Source organism: Balaenoptera acutorostrata, chromosome 19, assembly GCF_949987535.1.
Source record: "Balaenoptera acutorostrata chromosome 19, mBalAcu1.1, whole genome shotgun sequence".
NCBI lineage: Eukaryota > Metazoa > Chordata > Mammalia > Artiodactyla > Balaenopteridae > Balaenoptera > Balaenoptera acutorostrata.
This window is the reverse complement of record NC_080082.1, coordinates 65,845,202-65,863,162: the sequence shown is the minus strand read 5'-3', so window position 1 is coordinate 65,863,162 and position 17,961 is coordinate 65,845,202. Positions and strand designations below refer to the sequence as shown.

Here is a 17,961-nt window from a genome sequence, read left to right as displayed (position 1 = left end):
CATATTCTAGTAAATGGGATATATTCACGTCCAAGACATAAAAGGGAGTCAGTCCTTATGTAAGCAATATTGTAGTTGATGGAAACTGCACCTAGGTAATTAGATTTCATGGAATATTAGAATGAGATGCTCCTATGAAAAGGGAGAAAAAGAGCAAGTTACAGTTGAGGAAAAACAGGGGTTTGGGATGGGTTGAAAGAGTAAATAGGGTATCCAGAGTAGGACTTTAGTGAAGGTGGACAGTTGTGGAAATACTGACTTGTGTTAAGGAAGGACAGCTTGCTTTTCTCTTTTCCAGTTGTTATATGTTCATTTTCTTTACTGCATTAGAGAGGACCTCTGGCATATTAGGGAATACCAGTGTAATGCAGAGAACTGCCATCCTACTGATCTCAAGCATCCTATTTATGTCCTTTGTATCTAGTCTTTTCAGTCCAGAATCATATAAAGTCGCACAAATTACATTTATTTCTCATCTCCCTTTAATGTCCATTCTGACACAATCTCTCTGATTTCCTTCAAGTTGTTTTCCCTTGGTATTTTTTATACAATACATGACAATTATTTTGTAAAATTTCCCTCACTTGATATACAATAAGATATCCTTATAAATAGATTCAGATTATGTGGTTTATTGTTTTTATTGTTTCTGTTTTGCTCCCATCCAAGATAATACGAAAGTGCAGCCTTGTCCTTTTCAGTGTACCATATCAGGAAACACGATGTCTGTTTTCCCAGTATTGGCAGTGTTTCCTTTGATCACTTCTTTATGGAGATATCCTTTGGATTTTGTTCCTACTACTCTGGGAGGCTGAAGAAGGGGTGTAGCAAGATGGTGTGATCATCTATTTGTTTCTAAGTCTCTCTGGCTTCTGTGTGGAGAGTGAACTTAGGAGGGAAGAACTGATGTAGGAGAGAGGACAGAATCCTTTGTGTAGTCGGGAGCCCTATGATGATGGACCGGCCCAGGATGGTGGCATTGGAGATGGTGAGGACAGGATGACCTGGGACACATTAGTAGGAGGCAGAGTTGGCAGGACATATGCATAATTGAGATGATGGGGTGAGTCCCAGAGAATGATTTTTTTCCCTTCAGTCCTCAAGAGTGAGCTGTTGCATCTGTGGGCCTGAGAGGCTTAGCTTGTTCTGTTAGATTTCTGGATCAGCTGTCAGCTATGTGGAGTAACTGCAGCCAAAGTTTCCAATGCCTGGCACAAAAAATAGGCAGGACTACTCCCTGACAGTTATTTGGGTAGATGAGTTTTATGTGGCCTTGCTTTTCTTGGGCCTGCCAGGGTTAGATGAGGTTGGATAGGAAAACTTTTGTGGTGGTGGTGTGTATCTGTAGCATCTGTAGCTGTATGTGTTTGAGCCTGCCAGGGAACATTAGTTATTCTTTGAATAGAAATTCAAAACTTGCCCTCGAACTTCACTTGATGAAAATTAAATCCCTTGCTAAGGAAGTCTAGGGCCATCCAAAAGTACTGACAGCTACTTTGAATGTTTATTTCAAGCCATTTAATGTAATTGTTGATATATTTGGGTTGAAATATATCCTTTTATTTTGTGGAATTCTTCCCCTGCCCCTTGTTCTTTATCTTGGTCTTTAAAAAAATTTTAACCCTCTATTTATTAGTTATTTGTAATTCAATTTTCTTCACTTCTAGCTTTGAAAATATATACCTTTATTCTATTTATTAAGCCCAAAATCACTTATTTAACACATTAGAGCACAGAGTTATAAATACATTTTTTTCTTCGTTCTGCATATTACAAGGGGTTTAAAACATTAATTTTTCCCATAGGAATATATGTTTTTCAAGGTATGCATAGGGATTCTATCATTCTAAATCTGTAAGGAAATATTACTCAATGCTTTACACAATTAGTGACATGTATGTCAATCAACACATGCATTTCTCTCTTCAGTTATCATTCCTTCTGTCATCACTGATCTTTCAACTGGAATTACAATCCATTGTTCATTGTCCTTGAATAGAACTTTTAATGTTCATTTTTCTGGGTTAATTGTGCATTAATTTTCTCATTTCAAATCGTTTTGTTTCATCCATTCTTGAAGGACATATTTGCTGTATATAGAAATCTCGGTTGGCAATTTTCTCTTCAGCAGTGGGGGGAGGTCATAGTGACCTTTCTGCTTCTGTGGTTTTCTTAATCTCCTTGAGCTTAAGATATTCTGTATGCCAAGATGCGCTATTTTGATGTACTTTACTCTGAACCTATCAAGATCAAAAGGAAATAGGGAATGACTCCCCTCCCCCACCCCACCTCCTTAGTAGCACAGCGAGTCCCCCTATGGGTTTATTCTTACAGGAGATGCAGAAACACAACCAGTTCCCTTGTAAGGGGTTCTAACCTTCTGCACTCTAGTCCAAGTGATTTTCATCTGTCCCATTCTGTAATTGTTGATTGTTGGTCTCCAGCAGCTATTTACCTTCATGGATTTCACCACTTCTGGGTGCTGCTTTTCCAGACACCCTGAATTGGGAAGATGCTGGGGGTTCCGGGGTTACTGAGTTCATGCCAGTTCTTGTTGTGGTTTCTCAGAAGGACTCAGGCCCAGGAGTGCAGGGTGGAGGGTCCTATGGGCGCCCCACAAGGGCTGGTTCGCTCGTGTCTCTTCCTGCTCCTGTGTACTAGAGGGAACCTGTTGAGGCTTTTTCCTCTGTGGACCCATGTGCACCAAGTCCAGGGGCGCCACGTGTGATCTGAGATAACCTATCAGAGGAGACAGTGATAAAGGGAGAGAGCTAGGTGGTCTCCAGGGTGGGGGATAGGGGAACCACAGACTCCCAGAGGACGGCGGGGTGGCCTGGGGACACGGGGGAAACCTGGAGATGGTGGCGCCACACGAAGGTGGGCCATATGAAAGACCCCTGGGCTGGGACTCCTCCCTGGTCCCACAGGCTGTGTTCCCTATGCTCCCTCAGGCTTGGTTCAAGACACGAAATCCAGAATGTTTGCCCAAAGGCTGAGTCCGTCCTTTTCACTGCCGTGGCCCGGCTCCCTCACAAAAGTGCACCCCTGAGTGGCGGTGACCAATCTCCCTCCTCCTGGCTGAATCCTCCTTCAGGGCCCAGAGGCCACGTGCGCTTTGATGAAGAAGAAATAAAAGAAGCTTTGTGGCACCTGGGCCCACGCTCTAGGGTCTTGGTCCACTCTGGGACCCCCCTGCCCTCTGCGGTCCCGATGTGGGGTTTCAGCCTCGGAGCCATCACTTCCACACTCCCGCCTGGACAGCCTTAAGACAGTCTCCCAGTACAGGAAGCATCCTTGACACTGGCCTCAAGACACCTCCCCATCCCCCCTCAGTCAGCCACAGGAACTGATATTTGTCCTGAGGCTGAGGAGGTAGAAATGCGGCCTGACCAGCAGAGATGGACCCCTGGGCATCTGCATGCAGTTTCTGTGCCTTGAAGGAGGGACTCTGCAGGGAATGAGGGGCCTTTGGTTGCTCAGAGCCAAACTCTGGTGTATACAGCCAAGGGACAATAATACAGGCCCTGAAGGAATGGGGCCGTTTTTAAATAGACAGGTGGTCTTCCTAAGGAGCTGTCAGGTGCAAGATGTATTGCTAAATGAGTGACAGACATCAATGGTTTAATGGATATTGGATCTAAATCATCCAAAGCAAGGTCCTGGAGAGACACCCCATCTTGGTAGGCAGGCAGCAGGCAGGATGTTTCAGCAGTTTTAGCTTCTGGAGAAGGAGGTTACCAGCTTTAGCGGGAATTGACATCATGCTGGCTCATTGGTTATCAAGGAAAGCAGCAGAGGAGCATGCTCCTCACATCCCCTCTGGTAACACTATCAAAGTGGAGAGTTTCTGATCTAAAGATTAATCACTAGCTGAGGCCTGGGCAGGTACCCAGGTGTTTGCTGATTAGGCTTTATGTTTAAGAGGGAAGGTCAGCCATGTGAGTAGGGTGCAGGTGAATCAGACTGCTGGACCAGGGGATGTACAAAGAGCAAGAGGACAGCCATGGTGGGTGGCCTGATCATCCGTCTCTTGCTGAGTTGTGCAAGTCATTGACTATGCAGACAGGAGAGCCATTTCTGACGTGACCAGAACCAGCTCTCTCGCTCTTGTCCAGCTGCTTCAGGGCTGCCCAATATCTCCTTTCCATATTCCTGGTCAGGGTCCTGTCTTTTCTCTTGTCCCTTACCAAAGCTTACAAGATGACTAACGCTTCAGACCACATGCGTTTCAAGAGCAATAGGATAATGTTTATTTGCTTCCTGTTACCAGTGGATGTCAACTTGGGTTGGCTTCGTGGAGTCTGAGATAACATCCAAACACTTCAGCAATCAGTAGCATTATAGAGCCTTAAATGCTCAACACTCACCGGAAAGTTTCCCCGCCCCCATAAGAAGAATGGAGCTTCCTACCCCCACCCCCACCCCCGCCCTAGAAGTCGTTTCCCAGCGCTCCTTAGGGGCTGCTTGGCTGTTTTCAAAGTGATTCAGGTGTGGGGCCCCGTGCTTCCTTGAAGCCTTTGCACTACATTACCCAGGACAACTTGCGTTAAGGCAGCAACGTTGATCCAATGAAAATCCAGAAAGGGTGCATTTCCGGGAGGGCGAACCTCCGGGAGAGGGCCGTCTTCGTGGCGGACATTTTGATTGCTGTGGAGTCTGAGGAGCTCGTCAGAAAGTCGAGGTGTGCGGTGTTGGGGGTCAGTTGACGGGGCAAAAAGGCACAGAAGGAGGTCTTGTGCGCACTGCACAGGGGCGGGTCTCGGGGCCGGGGAGACCGCGGTCTGCGTGGAGTATCCACGCCGAGTCCGACCTGGTCACTGGGCTGTGGCCCCTCCGCTTGGGGACTCGGTGGCGGCGGCCGTGCTGAGGGACCCGGCTAAGGTAAACGCTGCGTGCTCCGGGTTCTCCCCTGCCCGTTTCCCCACCCAAATACGAACGGCCGACGTGACAGGCGCCTGTTTACGTCTGGTCCAAGACAGTGAGGCCTTCAGGTGTCGTGTCCCTATTTCTGACCACCAGTGTAATGTGGTCTGGGTGAGCCTTGTAGACGCAACTAAAGGAGGAACATTCGGAGCCTGGAGTCCATCCTGTTTCTGGGAGGAACAAAGTTTGAGACCAGGCTGCACCTGGAGTGGTAGATGAGAGTTGTACTTTTCTCTTTGGGCCCTGGGAGTGGTGGAGAGTTGTTTTTTTAAAATAAATAAATTTATTTATTTATTTATTCATTCATTCATTCGTTTATTCGTTCATTTATTTATTCATTGATTGATTGATTGCTGAGTTGGGTCTTCGTTGCTGCGCGCAGGCCTTCTCTAGTTGCGGCGAGCCGGGGCTACTCTTCCTTGCGGTGCGTGGGCTTCTCATTGCGGTGGCTTCTCTTGTTGAGGAGCCACGGGCTCTAGGCACATGGGCTTCAGTAGTTGTGGCTCGCGGGCTCTAGAACGCAGGCTCAGTAGTTGTGGCGCACGGGCTTAGTTGCTCTGCGGCATGTGGGATCTTCCCGGACCAGGGATCGAAGTGTGTCCCCTGCATTGGCAGGCGGATTCTCAACCACTGCACCACCAGGGAAGTCCCTGTGGAAAATTTTGAGCATAGGAAGGACATGATTTGAGTTAGGGTTTTAAAAATACTCCAAAGCCTGCTCAATGGAAGAACATAATGTAGGGGGGTGATGAGGACAGTGAGGCAGAGGGAAGTTGCGGCTTTTCCAAGGTCCCAACTGGTAAGCGGTAGCACTGTGGACTGAGGCGCAGAGGAGAGGTTCGCTAGTCAACCTGAGGTTACCTCGTTCTGGTACTGCCAGGGGGCCAGGGAAGGCCTGTGCCCCTGGAGCACCGCCGTGGTCACTTTTCCTCCGTCGCCTGCCTTTTCCCACAGATTCCAAGGGCCAGACAAGCACCTTCGTTAAATGGAGGTTGTCGCAGTCCCTCACATGTTGTGACCCCACGCACACATTCTCTGTATTTGAGAAGGGTCTTGGGGTTATTCACTAGTCATTTTCCCAGCCCTTTGGTTTGGGAACCCTGGAGAACCCCATGTTCAGGGTCCTGAGTGGAGGCCGGTTTCTATGGAGGGGGTCCCATTCCCTACCTCAAATGGAAGGAGTTGTGTAAGGTTACTCCTGGATTCGATACCAGTTGTGGAAGTGCGTCAAGGTGAGGCTGACTTGGTTTAGGTAAGTGCAGGTCTCTCTTTTTTTTTTTTTCTAGTGGAAATAAACAACACAGAAAAGCAGGATTTCTGCTTTAAACATCTGCCTGTGTATTCTGGAGGCAATGCGAGCTTCAGATTAGAGGAGGGAGGTTTTCCTCCCAAGGTCTCAAGAGTCTCCATCTGGTCGGGCAGTAGGGGAAATGTGTGGGAAGATGGATTGTGGGTTTTCAGGAGTGAGACCGTTCATGGTTTTATTTGTCCCTGTTTACCAGGGCAGTGTGACCTTTGAGGATGTTGCCGTGTTCTTCTCCTGGGAGGAATGGTGTCTTCTTGATGAGGTTCAGATACACCTATACCTTGATGTCATGCTGGAGAACTTTGCAGTTATATGCATGCTGGGTAAGGCCTTCACACCCACCCCTATCCTCTGAACTAGGCTCTGCCTTTCTTCTCTTCCCCAAGGGCAGCTCTGTCCTTCTCACATCTGGAACACAGGCACTGCTTTCTTCTTCAATTGCTTCGTTATGTGCTGTGGTTACTATGGCTAGGCAGAGTGTACCCCTATTCCTTAGTGCCAGGACACCTGTAGCTCAAAAGCACGCATGTGGGATCTAGTTCCTCGACCAGGGATTGAACCCGGGTTCCCTGCATTGGGAGTGCGGAGTGTTAACCACTGCACCACCAGAGAAGTCCCAAGGCTTTTGATATATTTTGAGTGAATTTTTCTATGTGGTATTAGGTGAGTTCCCAACTTCATTCTTGTGTATGCAGGTATCCAGTTTTCCCAGCACCATTTATTGAAAAGGCTGCCCTTATTGAATAGTAATGGTCCTTTGGTCAAAAGTTATTTGATCATAAATATGAGGGTTTACTTTTAGAGTACTCCCTGTTCTATTCCATTGCTGTGTATATCTGTCTTTATGCCAGTAGCATAGTATTTTGCTTACTGTAGCTTTGTAGTAACGTTTGAAATCAGGTGGTATGAGTCCTTCAACTTTGTTCTTTTTCATAATTGCTTTGGCTATATGGAATCCCTTGAGAGTCCATCTGAATTTTTGGAAGAGTTTTTCTATTTTTTGAATATGTCATTGGGAATTTAGTAGGTATTGTATTGACTCAGGAATCCCCCAAGCAAGTATTAAAATTGATGCATCTATACTGACACATTATTATCACTCAAAATCTGAAGTTTACATTAGGGTTGACTCTTGGTATTGTACATTCTATGGGCTTTGATAAATGTTTAGTGATTCGCATTCCCCATTATAGAGTGGTTTCAATGGTTTTCAGTGTTTCAATCCTTTGTGCTCCACCTGTTCATCCTTTCTTCCCCTGTACTCCTTGGTAAGCATTGATTTTTTTTTTTTTTTTTTTTTTTTACTGTCTCTGTGTTTTCCCTTTTCTAGAGTGTCATATAGTTAGAATCATACATTATGCAGCCTTTTCATCTTGGTTTCCTTCACTTAGTAACATGCATTTAAGTTTTCTGTTTTTCTTTTCTTTTTAAACCCCCACCACATGCCTTACAGGATTTTAGTTCCAGAACCCGGGCCATGGCAGTGAAAGTGCCGAGTGCTAACCGCTGGACCGTGAAGGAACTCCCTTGCATGTCTTTTCATGACTCGATAGCTCATTCCATTTCAGCTCTAAATAATGTTCCCGGTATCTTGATATATCTTGATTGTCCATTTGTCTGCTGAAGGAGTTCTTAACTACTTCTAAGTTTTGGCAGTTATGAATACAACTACTGTGAATATCTGTGTGAAGGGTTTTGTGTGGATGTAAGTTTTCAACTCCTTTTTTATAATACGAAGGAATACAATTCCTATATGATGTGTAAGAGTTTAGTTTTGTAGAAAACTGCCACACTCTCTTTCATAGTGGGCTGTACCATTAAGCATTTCAATGGGCAATGAATGAAATTACTGTTCCTCCACACCCTTAGTGTCAGTGTTTGGATTTGGGCCATTCTTTTTTTTTTTTTAATAAACTTATTTCATTTATTTTATTTTTGGCTGTGTTGGGTCTTTGTTGCTGCATGCAGGATTTCTCTAGTTGTGGCGAGTGGGGGCTACTCTTTGTTGCAGTGCATGGGCTTCTCATTGTGGTGGCTTCTCTTGTTGCAGTGCACAGGCTCTAGGCGCGTGGGCCTCAGTAGTTGTGGCACGTGGGCCCAGTAGTTGTGGCTCATGGGCTTAGTTGCTCCGAGACATGTGAGATCTTCCCAGACCAGGGCTCGAACCCGTGTCCCCTGCATTGGCAGGCGGATTCTTAACCACTGTGTCACCAGGGAAGCCCAACTTGGGCCATTCTTATAGGTATGTAATGGTATCTCTTGAGTTTAATTTGCATTTCTTTGCCTCTTTGTATACGCACGTACATTTTCTTTTAATGAGGCTTGTCTATTAAGGTGTTTGGCTCATTCTGTATTTGGGTTTTTACTTGCTGAGTTTTAAGTTTTTTTGTATTTAACATTTATGTCTATGATCCATTTTGAGATAATTTTTTTGTAAAGGGTGTAAGGTTTGTGTTTAGATTTTTGTGTGTGTGTGGTATATGATGTTCAGTTGTTCCAGTACTGTTTATTAAAAAGACTTCCTTTTTCTCCATTGTATTTCCTTTGCTCATCTGTTAAAGTATATTTAACAGATGAGTATATTTCAAATATTTGAATATATTTCTATGGGTATATTTCTGGATTCTCAATACTGCTCATTGATCAGTTTTTCTATCCCTTCAACAATAGCAAACAGGCTTGATTACTGGACATACAAAGTGTGGAAGTTGAGTAGTGTCAGTCTGCAAGCTTTGTTCTTCTGCAGTATCCTGTTGGCTATATTGGGATTTCTGCCTCTCTATATGAACTTTAGGATCTGTGTATTTATATCCACAAAATAACTCACTGGGATTTTGATTTTGATTTCATTGAATCTATAGATGAGTTTCGGAAGAGCTGACATCTTGAGAATAGTGAGTCTTCCTATTTTAGAATGTCAAATATTTTTCCATTTATTTAGTCCTTTGAATTTGTTCATCAGAGTTTTATAGTTTCCCTCATGTAGATCTTGTACATGTCTTGGTAGAGTTATAACTAAATATTTCTTTCCTTTCTCTCTCTCTCTCTTTTTTTCTTTTTTGGTGCTATTGTGCATGATAGTGTGTTTTTAATTTCAAATTCACTTGTTCATTTCTGGTTTATAGGAAAGTGATTGACTTTTGTATATTAACCTTGTGTCCTGAAACCTTGGTATAATTGCTTTTTGGTTCCATGATTTTGTTCGTTTGGTCTATATTTCAGGTTTTTTACATAGCTGATCATATCATCTGAGAATGAAGACAGTTTTATTCCTTCCTTCCCAAGCAGTATACCTTCTCTATAACCTTGTCATCTCATTGCATTAGTTATGACTTCCAAAATAAAGGCAAAAAGGAGTGGTAAGAGGGAACATTTTTGCCTTGTTTTTCATCTTAGTGAGAAATCTTGTTGCTATTCTCTAGTAAGTATGATGATAGTTATAGAATTTTATTTGGATTAACAAGTTGAAGTTTTCCTCTTTTTAGTTAACTAGATGTTGGAGATTTTTATCATGAATGGGTATGGGATATTGTCAGATCCTTTTTCTCTATCTATTGATGAGATCATGTGCTGTTTTTTAACCTGTCGAGGACGTGGATGATATTTATTTTCAAATGTGAAACCACCCTTGTATACCTTGCATCAGTCCCACTTGGTCATGGTGTATGATTCTTTCTGTATAGTTTTTGCATAAATTTCCTAATATTTTGTGAGGATTTTTGCATCTGTGTTCATGAGAGGTATTGGTTTACAGTTTTCTTGTAATGTCTTTGGTTTGGTATTAAGAGAATAATACTGGCCTCTTAGAATGATTTAGGAAGTATTCCCTCTGTTTCTGTCTTCTGAAAGAGATTGTAGATAATTGTATAATATCTTCCTTAAATGTTCATCAGAATTGACCAGTGAACCAATCTAAGCCAGTTGCATTCTGTTTTAGAAGGTTATTATTTATTGATTCAATTTCTTAAAGACATGTAGACCTATTCAGATTTTCTATTTTTTCTTGTGTGGGTTTTGGTAGACTGCGTCTTTCAGGCAATTTATCCATTTCATCTAGTTATCAAATTTATGGTTTTGTTTGTTGTCATATATTTTATTGTTGTCCTTTTAATGTCTATGGTATCTGTAGTGATGTTTCTTCTTTCATTTTGATGTTAGTAATTTGTGTTCTCTCTCCCCTTTTTCTTCAGTAGCAATAATAGAATGTTTTTGATTTTATTGGTCATTTTAAAGAACCAGCTTTTCTTGACTTTGTTGATTTTTCTCTATTGGTTTAAATTATTTCTTTCTTTCTTCCTCTGGATTTAATTTTCTCCTAGTTTTGTAGGGTGGAAGCACAGATGATTGATTTAAAATTTTTCTTTTTTGTTAATATAAGCATTCAATGCTATAAATTTTCCTATAAACACTGCTTTCACTTCATCTGCATATTTTGAAAAGTGGTATGCTTGTTTCTTTCAAAATACTTAAAAATTTATCTTGAGATTTCCTCTTTTTTTTTTTTTTTTTTTTAAATATTTATTTATTTATTTATTTATGGCTGTGTTGGGTCTTCGTTTCTGTGCGAGGGCTCTCTCCAGTTGTGGCAAGCAGGGGCCACTCTTCATCGCGGTGCGCGGGCCTCTCACTATCGTGGCCCCTCCCGTTGCGGAGCACAGGCTCCAGACGCGCAGGCTCAGCAATTGTGGCTCACGGGCCCAGCCGCTCCGCGGCATGCGGGATCCTCCCAGACCAGGGCTCGAACCCGTGTCCCCTGCATTGGCAGGCGGACTCTCAATCACTGCGCCACCAGGGAAGCCCGAGATTTCCTCTTTGATCCATGTATTATTTGTAAGTGTATTCTTTAATTTCTCAGTATTTTGGAATTTTTCCAACTATCTTTCTGTTACTGGTTTCTACTGTAATTCTGTTGTGGTCTGAGAACAGATGTATGATTTCTGTTCTTTTTTACAATACTTATTTATTATTTATTTATTTTTATCTTTGACTGTGTTGGGTCTTAGTTGCTGCACACGGAATTCTCTCCAGTTGTGGTGTGCAAGTTTTCTCTCTCTAGTTGTGGCGCGTGAGCTCCAGAAAGCACAGGCTCTGTAGTTTGTGGCCCTCAGGCTCTCTAGTTGAAGGTGTGGGCTCAGCAGTTGCAGCTCATGGGCTCAGTTACCTTGCAGCATGTGGGATCTTAGTTCCCCGACCAGGGATCGAACCCGCCTCCTTTGCATTGGAAGGCAGATTCTTAACAACTGGACCACCAGGGAAGTCTCAATGATTTCTGTTCTTAAATTAAATTTGTTAAGGTGTGTCTTTTGGCCCCAGATGTGGTCTATCTGGTGAATGTTCTATGTCAGCTTGAGAAGACTGTCTCTTCTGCTGTTGTTGGATGGAGTAGCCTAGTAGTCTGTAGGTGTCATTTTATCCAGTGCATTGATGATGGTGCTCCTGAGTTCAACAAATCCTTATGAATTTTCAGTTTGCTGGATCTGTTCATTTCTGGTAGAGGGATGATAAATGAAGTCTCCAAATATTATAACAGATTCATCTCTTTCTACTTGTAGTTCTGCTTTGCCTCATATTTTGACATTCTGGTTTTAGGTGCAGATATGTTAAGGATTGTTGTGGATTCTGGTGAATTGGCGTCTTTATCCCTGATAACTTTGCTTCCTTTAAATCTGCTCTGAGATTAATATAGTTACTACCACTTTTTTTTTTGACCCCCTCCCGACTACCACTTTTTAAAAAAATTAGTGTTAATCTATCTTTCTCTATCCATTTACCTTTAATCTACATGCATCTTTATGTTGAAAGTGGGTTTCTTGGATGCAACATATGTTACCTGTTTTTTGATTCACCCTGGTAATCTTTTAATTGGTGCATTGAGACTATTGAGGTTTCATACATTGATATAGTTGGATAAATGTTTAACATATTTGTTAACATGTTCAATTCATTCTCCTCCTTCTTTGTTCCTGTTTTAATATTCCACTCTTCTTTTTGTGTTTTTTATTGCATATTTTGTGTGATTTCATTTTCTCTCCTTTGTTAGCATATCAGACATACTTGTTTCTTTCCATTTTTTTTTAATGTAGTTGCCCTAGAGTTTGTGGTATGTATTTACAACCAATTGAAGTCCACTTTCAAATAACAGTATATGGCTTCATTGGTAGTTTGAATACCTCATAATTTTAAAAAATCCTAATTGCTTTCACTCCTCCATTGTATGATTACTGTTATTTGTTTTAATATTACATAAGCCTACCTAAGTGTGTTGTATAAAAATGTATAATGGAGTGCACTGTTGCTATTGTTGTTTTGAACAAACTGTTATCTGTTAGATCTGAGTAGACATTTTTGTAAAGAAGACATGCAAATTGTGAAGATACTTGAAAAGATGCTGACTATCACTAATTTTCAGGGAAGTGCACATCAAAACCACAATAAGATACCACCTTACACCTGTTTTAATGTCTGTTATCAGAGAAGAAATACGTGTTGGTGAAGATGTGAAGAATAGTGACCCCTTGTGCACTGTTGGTGGGAATGTACATTGTTACAACCACTGTGGAAAAGAGTATGGAGAATCCTTAAAAAATTAAAGAAGGAACTACATTATGATATAGCAATTCCACCTCTGTGTACTTCTCCAAAGGGAGTAAAATCATTATGTCAGAAAGATATCTGGACCCTGTGTTTATTGCAACATTATTTACAATATCCAGGACATGGAAACAAGCTAAGTGTCCATTGGCGGATGAATGGCTACCCAAAATGTGGTTTGTATGGAATACTATTCAGTGTTTTCAACCATAAAAAAGAAGGAAATCCTGCCGTTTGCAACAGCATGGATGGAGCTTCAGCAAATTATGCTAAGTGAAATAAGTCAGACAGGGAAAGACAAATACTGTTGTCCCTCCGTTTCTGCTGAGGGTTTGTTCCAGGAGCCACTGAATATACTGAAATCTGCAGATTCTAAAGTCCCATAGTCAGTCCTCTGATTCTGAAGTTTTACATTTTTGGATTCATCCAGCTACAGATCATTTACTGCTGTGTGTGTTTATTGAAAAATATGAGTGGACCCTCGCAGTTCTAACCCATGTTGTTCAAGGTTCAACTGTACTACATGATTACACTTAAATGTGGAATCTTTAAAACAAACAAACAAAAAGCCAAACTCAGATACAGACAACAGATTAGTGGTTGCCACAGTGGGGGAAGAGGAGGGGGTGGATAAAATGGGTGTAGTGTGTCAGAAGTGAGAGAATTCTAGTTATAAGATGAATAAGTCCTGGTGATTTAAGCACAGCATAGTGACTGTAGTTAGCAATACTGTGTTGTATATTTGAAGTTGATAAGAGAGTAGATCTTAAAAATTCTCATCAGAAGAAAAATTGTAACTATGTTCACTAATTGTAGTAATCATTGCACAATGTATACACATGTCAAATCTCCTTATACAGCTTAAACAAATACAGTGTTCCATGTCAATTGTAAGAAAATGAAATTCTTTAAATTCTCTGATGTTCTCCCCTTCTCTATGAAACCCAAATTTCTGATCTATATCTTTTTTCATCTCTCTGTAAAACTTCTTTTTATAAATTCCTGCAATTTTTTTGTGTCACAGGAAGTCTTTATTTGAACATAAGTCTTGAAGGGTAATTTTGCTGGATACTGAATTCTAGGTTGGTTATGTGTGTGTGTCATCTCCACTCCACCCCCACATTTCAAATGTTTCACTCAATTTCCTTATTGTCTGGGTGAGTTCTGAGAAGAATTCAAATGTAATTCTTTTTGTTGCTCTTCTGTGGTGTTTTTTTGTTTTGTTTTGTTTATTGGTTTTTGTTTTTTTGGTTTTTTTGCATTAAACCTGCTTGTTTTCTGAGCTTCCTGGATCTGTGGGTTAGTGCCTGACATTAATTTGGTGCAAATTCTGTACCATTATTTCTTCAAATATTTCTTCTGTTCCTTTGTCTCTTTCTCATTGTGATGTTTCTGTGTGTGTGTGTTTTTTTAAATATTTATTTATTTATTTATGTGGCTGTGCTGGGTCTTAGTTGCTAGATGCGGGATCTTTGTTGTTGCATGCAGGTTCTTTAGTTGTGGCATGTGGGATCTAGTTCCCTGACCAGGGCTCTAACCGAGGCCCCTGTTTTGGGAGCACAGAGTCTTATCCACTGAACCACAAGGGAGGTCTCTCCATATGTATGTGTTAAACCTTTTGTAGTTGTCCCACAGTTCTTGGATATTGTGTTTAATTTTTTTTTTTTTTTTTAGTCCTTTCTCTTTTTTATTTTTTCCCAATTTTGGAAGTTTCTCCTAAGAGGACATCAAGGTCAGAGATTCTTTCCTCAGCTGTGTCCTATCTTTCTTTATCCATTCACATATAATCTGTAAGCATCTATGGGTTTAAAGTGGGTTTCTTGGAGACAACATATAATTGAGTCATGTTTTTAGATCCACTCTGGTAATCTCTCTTTGAATTGGTGCACTGAGACTATTGATGTTTAATTTATTGATATAGTGAAATAAGTATCTAATGTATTTGTTACCATTTCCTATTCATTGCCTTTGTTCCTGTTTTAATCTTCCACTCTTCTTTTTATGATTCTAATTGAGTATTTTGTATGATTTCATTCTTTCTGCTTTGTTAGCATATCAGTTGTACTTCTTATCTTTTTTTATGTAGTTGCCCTGGCATTTACAATATGTTTTTACAGCTAATTGAAGTCCACTTTCGAATAACACTGTATGGTTTGACAGGTAATTTGAGTACGTTCTAATTTTAAAAAATCCTCATTACTTTCCTCCATTGTATCATTGTTGTCATTCATTTCACTTTTACAGAAGAATACATACTGTGTGTGTGTATAAAAACGCATAATGGAGTACACTGTTGCTAGTGTTATTTTGAACAGTGTTATCTGTTAGATTTGAATAGGCTTTTTCCAGAGAAGACATGCAAAAGGCAAACAGCTACATGAAAAGATGCTCAATATAACTAATGGTTGGGGAAATGCAAATTAGAACCACAATGAGATACCACATCACATATCATGTCTGTTATGAAAAAGACAAGAAATAAGTGTTGGTGAAGATGTGGGAAAAAGGGACCCCTTGTACACTGTTGGTGGGAATGTACATTGTTGCAGCCACTATGGAAAAGAGCATGGAGAATTCTTACAAAATTAAATAAGGAACTACCATATGGTCTGGCAGTTCCACCGGTGTGTTTATCCAAAGGGGCTGAAGTCATCATCTCAAAAAGATATTTGTACCCCATGGTTATTGCTGCATTATTTACAATATCCAAGAGGTGGAAACAACCTAAGTGTCCACTGATGGATGAATGGATAACAAACACGTATATATGGAATACAACTCAATATTATTCAAACATAAAATAAGGAAATCTTATCATTTGCAACACATGGTTGGACTTTGAGGGCATTCTGCTAAGTGAAATAAGTCAGACAGGGGAAGACAAAGTTGTCCCTCTGTTTCTGCAGAGTATTGATTCCAGGAGCCTCTGCACATCCTGAAATTTGTGGATGCTTAAGTCCCATAGTCATCTCTCTGATTCTGAAGTTTCACATTTGTGAATTCATCCAACCACAGATCATGTAATGCTGTGTGTATTTATTGAAAAGTATCCATATGTGAGTGGACCCATGCAGTTCTAACCCATGTTGTTCAAGGGTCAGCTCGACTACCTGATTACACTTACACGTGGAATCTTTAAAAACAAACCCCACCAAACTCAGATACAGATAACAGATTAGTTGTTGCCAGAGCTGAGGAAGTGGATTGGATGAAATGGGTGAAGGGTACCAGAAGCTACAGAGTTTTATTTATAAGATGAATAAGTTATAAGGTTATAAGTTTATATATGGATAAGTTATAGTATGAATAAACCTTTTGCAGTTGTTCCAGAGTTTTTGAGTATTCTGTTTTTTTGTTTTTGTTTCTGTTTAATGGAAGTATACTTGATTTACAGTGTTGTGTTAATTTCTGCTGTACATCAAAGTGATTCACTTATATATACATTATTATTTATGTATTATTTCCACCATGGTTTATTACAGGATATTAATTATAGTTCCCTGTGCTTATACAGTTGACCTTGTTGTCTATCCATTCTATATATAATTGTTTGCATCTGCTAATCCCAAACTCCCACTCCTACCCCCCCACAACCCTCCCCCTCCCCATTGGCAACCACATGTCTGTTCTCTGTGTCTGTGAGTCTGTTTCTGTTTTGTAGATAAGTTCATTTGTGTCATATTTTAGATTCCACATATAGGTGATAATCACATGGTATTCATCTTTCTCTTTTTGACTTCAACTAGAGTATGATAATCTCCAGTTTCACCTATGTTGCTGCAAATGGGATTTTTTTTTAATGGCTGAGTAGTATTCCATTGTATATATGTACCAGATCGTCTTTATCCATTCATCTGTCGGTGGACATTTAGGCTGTTTCTATGTCTTGGATATTGTGAATAGTGCTGCTATGAACATAGGGGTGCATGTATCTTTTGTTTTTTTTAAATCTTTAAAATTTTTATTGGTCGATGTTTAATTATGATATCAGGTGACTAATTTAGTCGATTATCTTTTTTTTAAATTTTTGAATTTTATTTATTTTTTTATACATATATACACTAACATGTATAAAATGGATAACTAATAAGAACCTGCATGTATCTTTTTGAATTATAGTTTTTTCTGGATATATGCCCCAGAGTGGGATTGCTGGATCATATGGCAATACTATCTTTAGCTTTTTGAGGAACATCCATACTGTTTTCCATAGTGGCTGCACCAGCTCACATTCCCACCAACAGTGCAGTTGGGTTCCCTTTTCTACACATCCTCTCCGTCATGTTATTTGTAGACTTTTTAATGATGGCCATTCTGCCCTGTGTGAGGTGGTACCTCATTGTAATTTTGATTTGCATTTCTTTTTCTTTCCTTCCCTTCCTTCCTTCCTTCCCTCCCTCCCTCCCTCCCTCCCTCTTTCTTTCTTTGTTTCCTTTTTCTTCTTTCTCTTTTTCTTCCTTCCTTCCTTCCTTTCTTCCTTCTTTTAGTTTTTTTCCCCTTTGTTTTCCAGTTTTGAAAGTTTCTACTATGAGAACATCAAGCTCAGAGATCTTTCCTCAGCTGTGTCCAATCTATGAATAAGCCCATTACAGTCATTCTTCATTTCTGTTCTGGTGTTTTTGATCTCTGGAATTTCTTTTTGGTTCTTTCTTAGAATTTCCATCTCTCTGCATACATTGCCCTTCTGGTCTTGTATGCTGTCTGCTTTATCCACTAGCAGATACTAATTAGGATGTTAATTGTAATTCTTTTATATTCCCAATATGATCATTCTGACATCACTGTGTTATCTAATTCTGGTTCTAAAGCTTCCTTTGTCTCTTCAAACTTTGTTTTTTGGGGCACTGCAAATGTTCAGTAGAATCCAGGGTTGTAAAATAGTTACCTCAGTTATATTCTGCCCATACAATTGTTGTTTAGGTGAGGAGATGGATTCCTAACACTTGGTTCTCCATCTGCTGTACATCCTTCTCTCTGGCTGTACTGGAGGTTCTTTTTGGAACACTTAAATATCATTTCTTTGTTGTGCGATGAATTCCTCTGGGCCAGTGTTGGCCACTCACCTGTCCTTACTTTCCATTAGGACTTGTATCATTTGCATCCCATGTAGTTTTTCAGCTGGGGGTGAAGAGTGCTTGATG

General features: G+C 40.6%; 1 long non-coding RNA gene across 1 annotated transcript in view; it reads left to right on the top strand.

The window, feature by feature from the left end:
* The first annotated feature begins 4,505 nt into the window (after positions 1 to 4,505).
* Positions 4,506 to 17,961, top strand: part of LOC130705779 (uncharacterized) — a 28,865-nt gene continuing 15,409 nt past the window's right edge. Inside the window, exons 1-2 of the long non-coding RNA XR_009006174.1 lie at positions 4,506 to 4,681; positions 6,426 to 6,552. This is a non-coding gene — a long non-coding RNA (uncharacterized LOC130705779). The remainder of the gene's footprint in view (positions 4,682 to 6,425; positions 6,553 to 17,961) is intronic.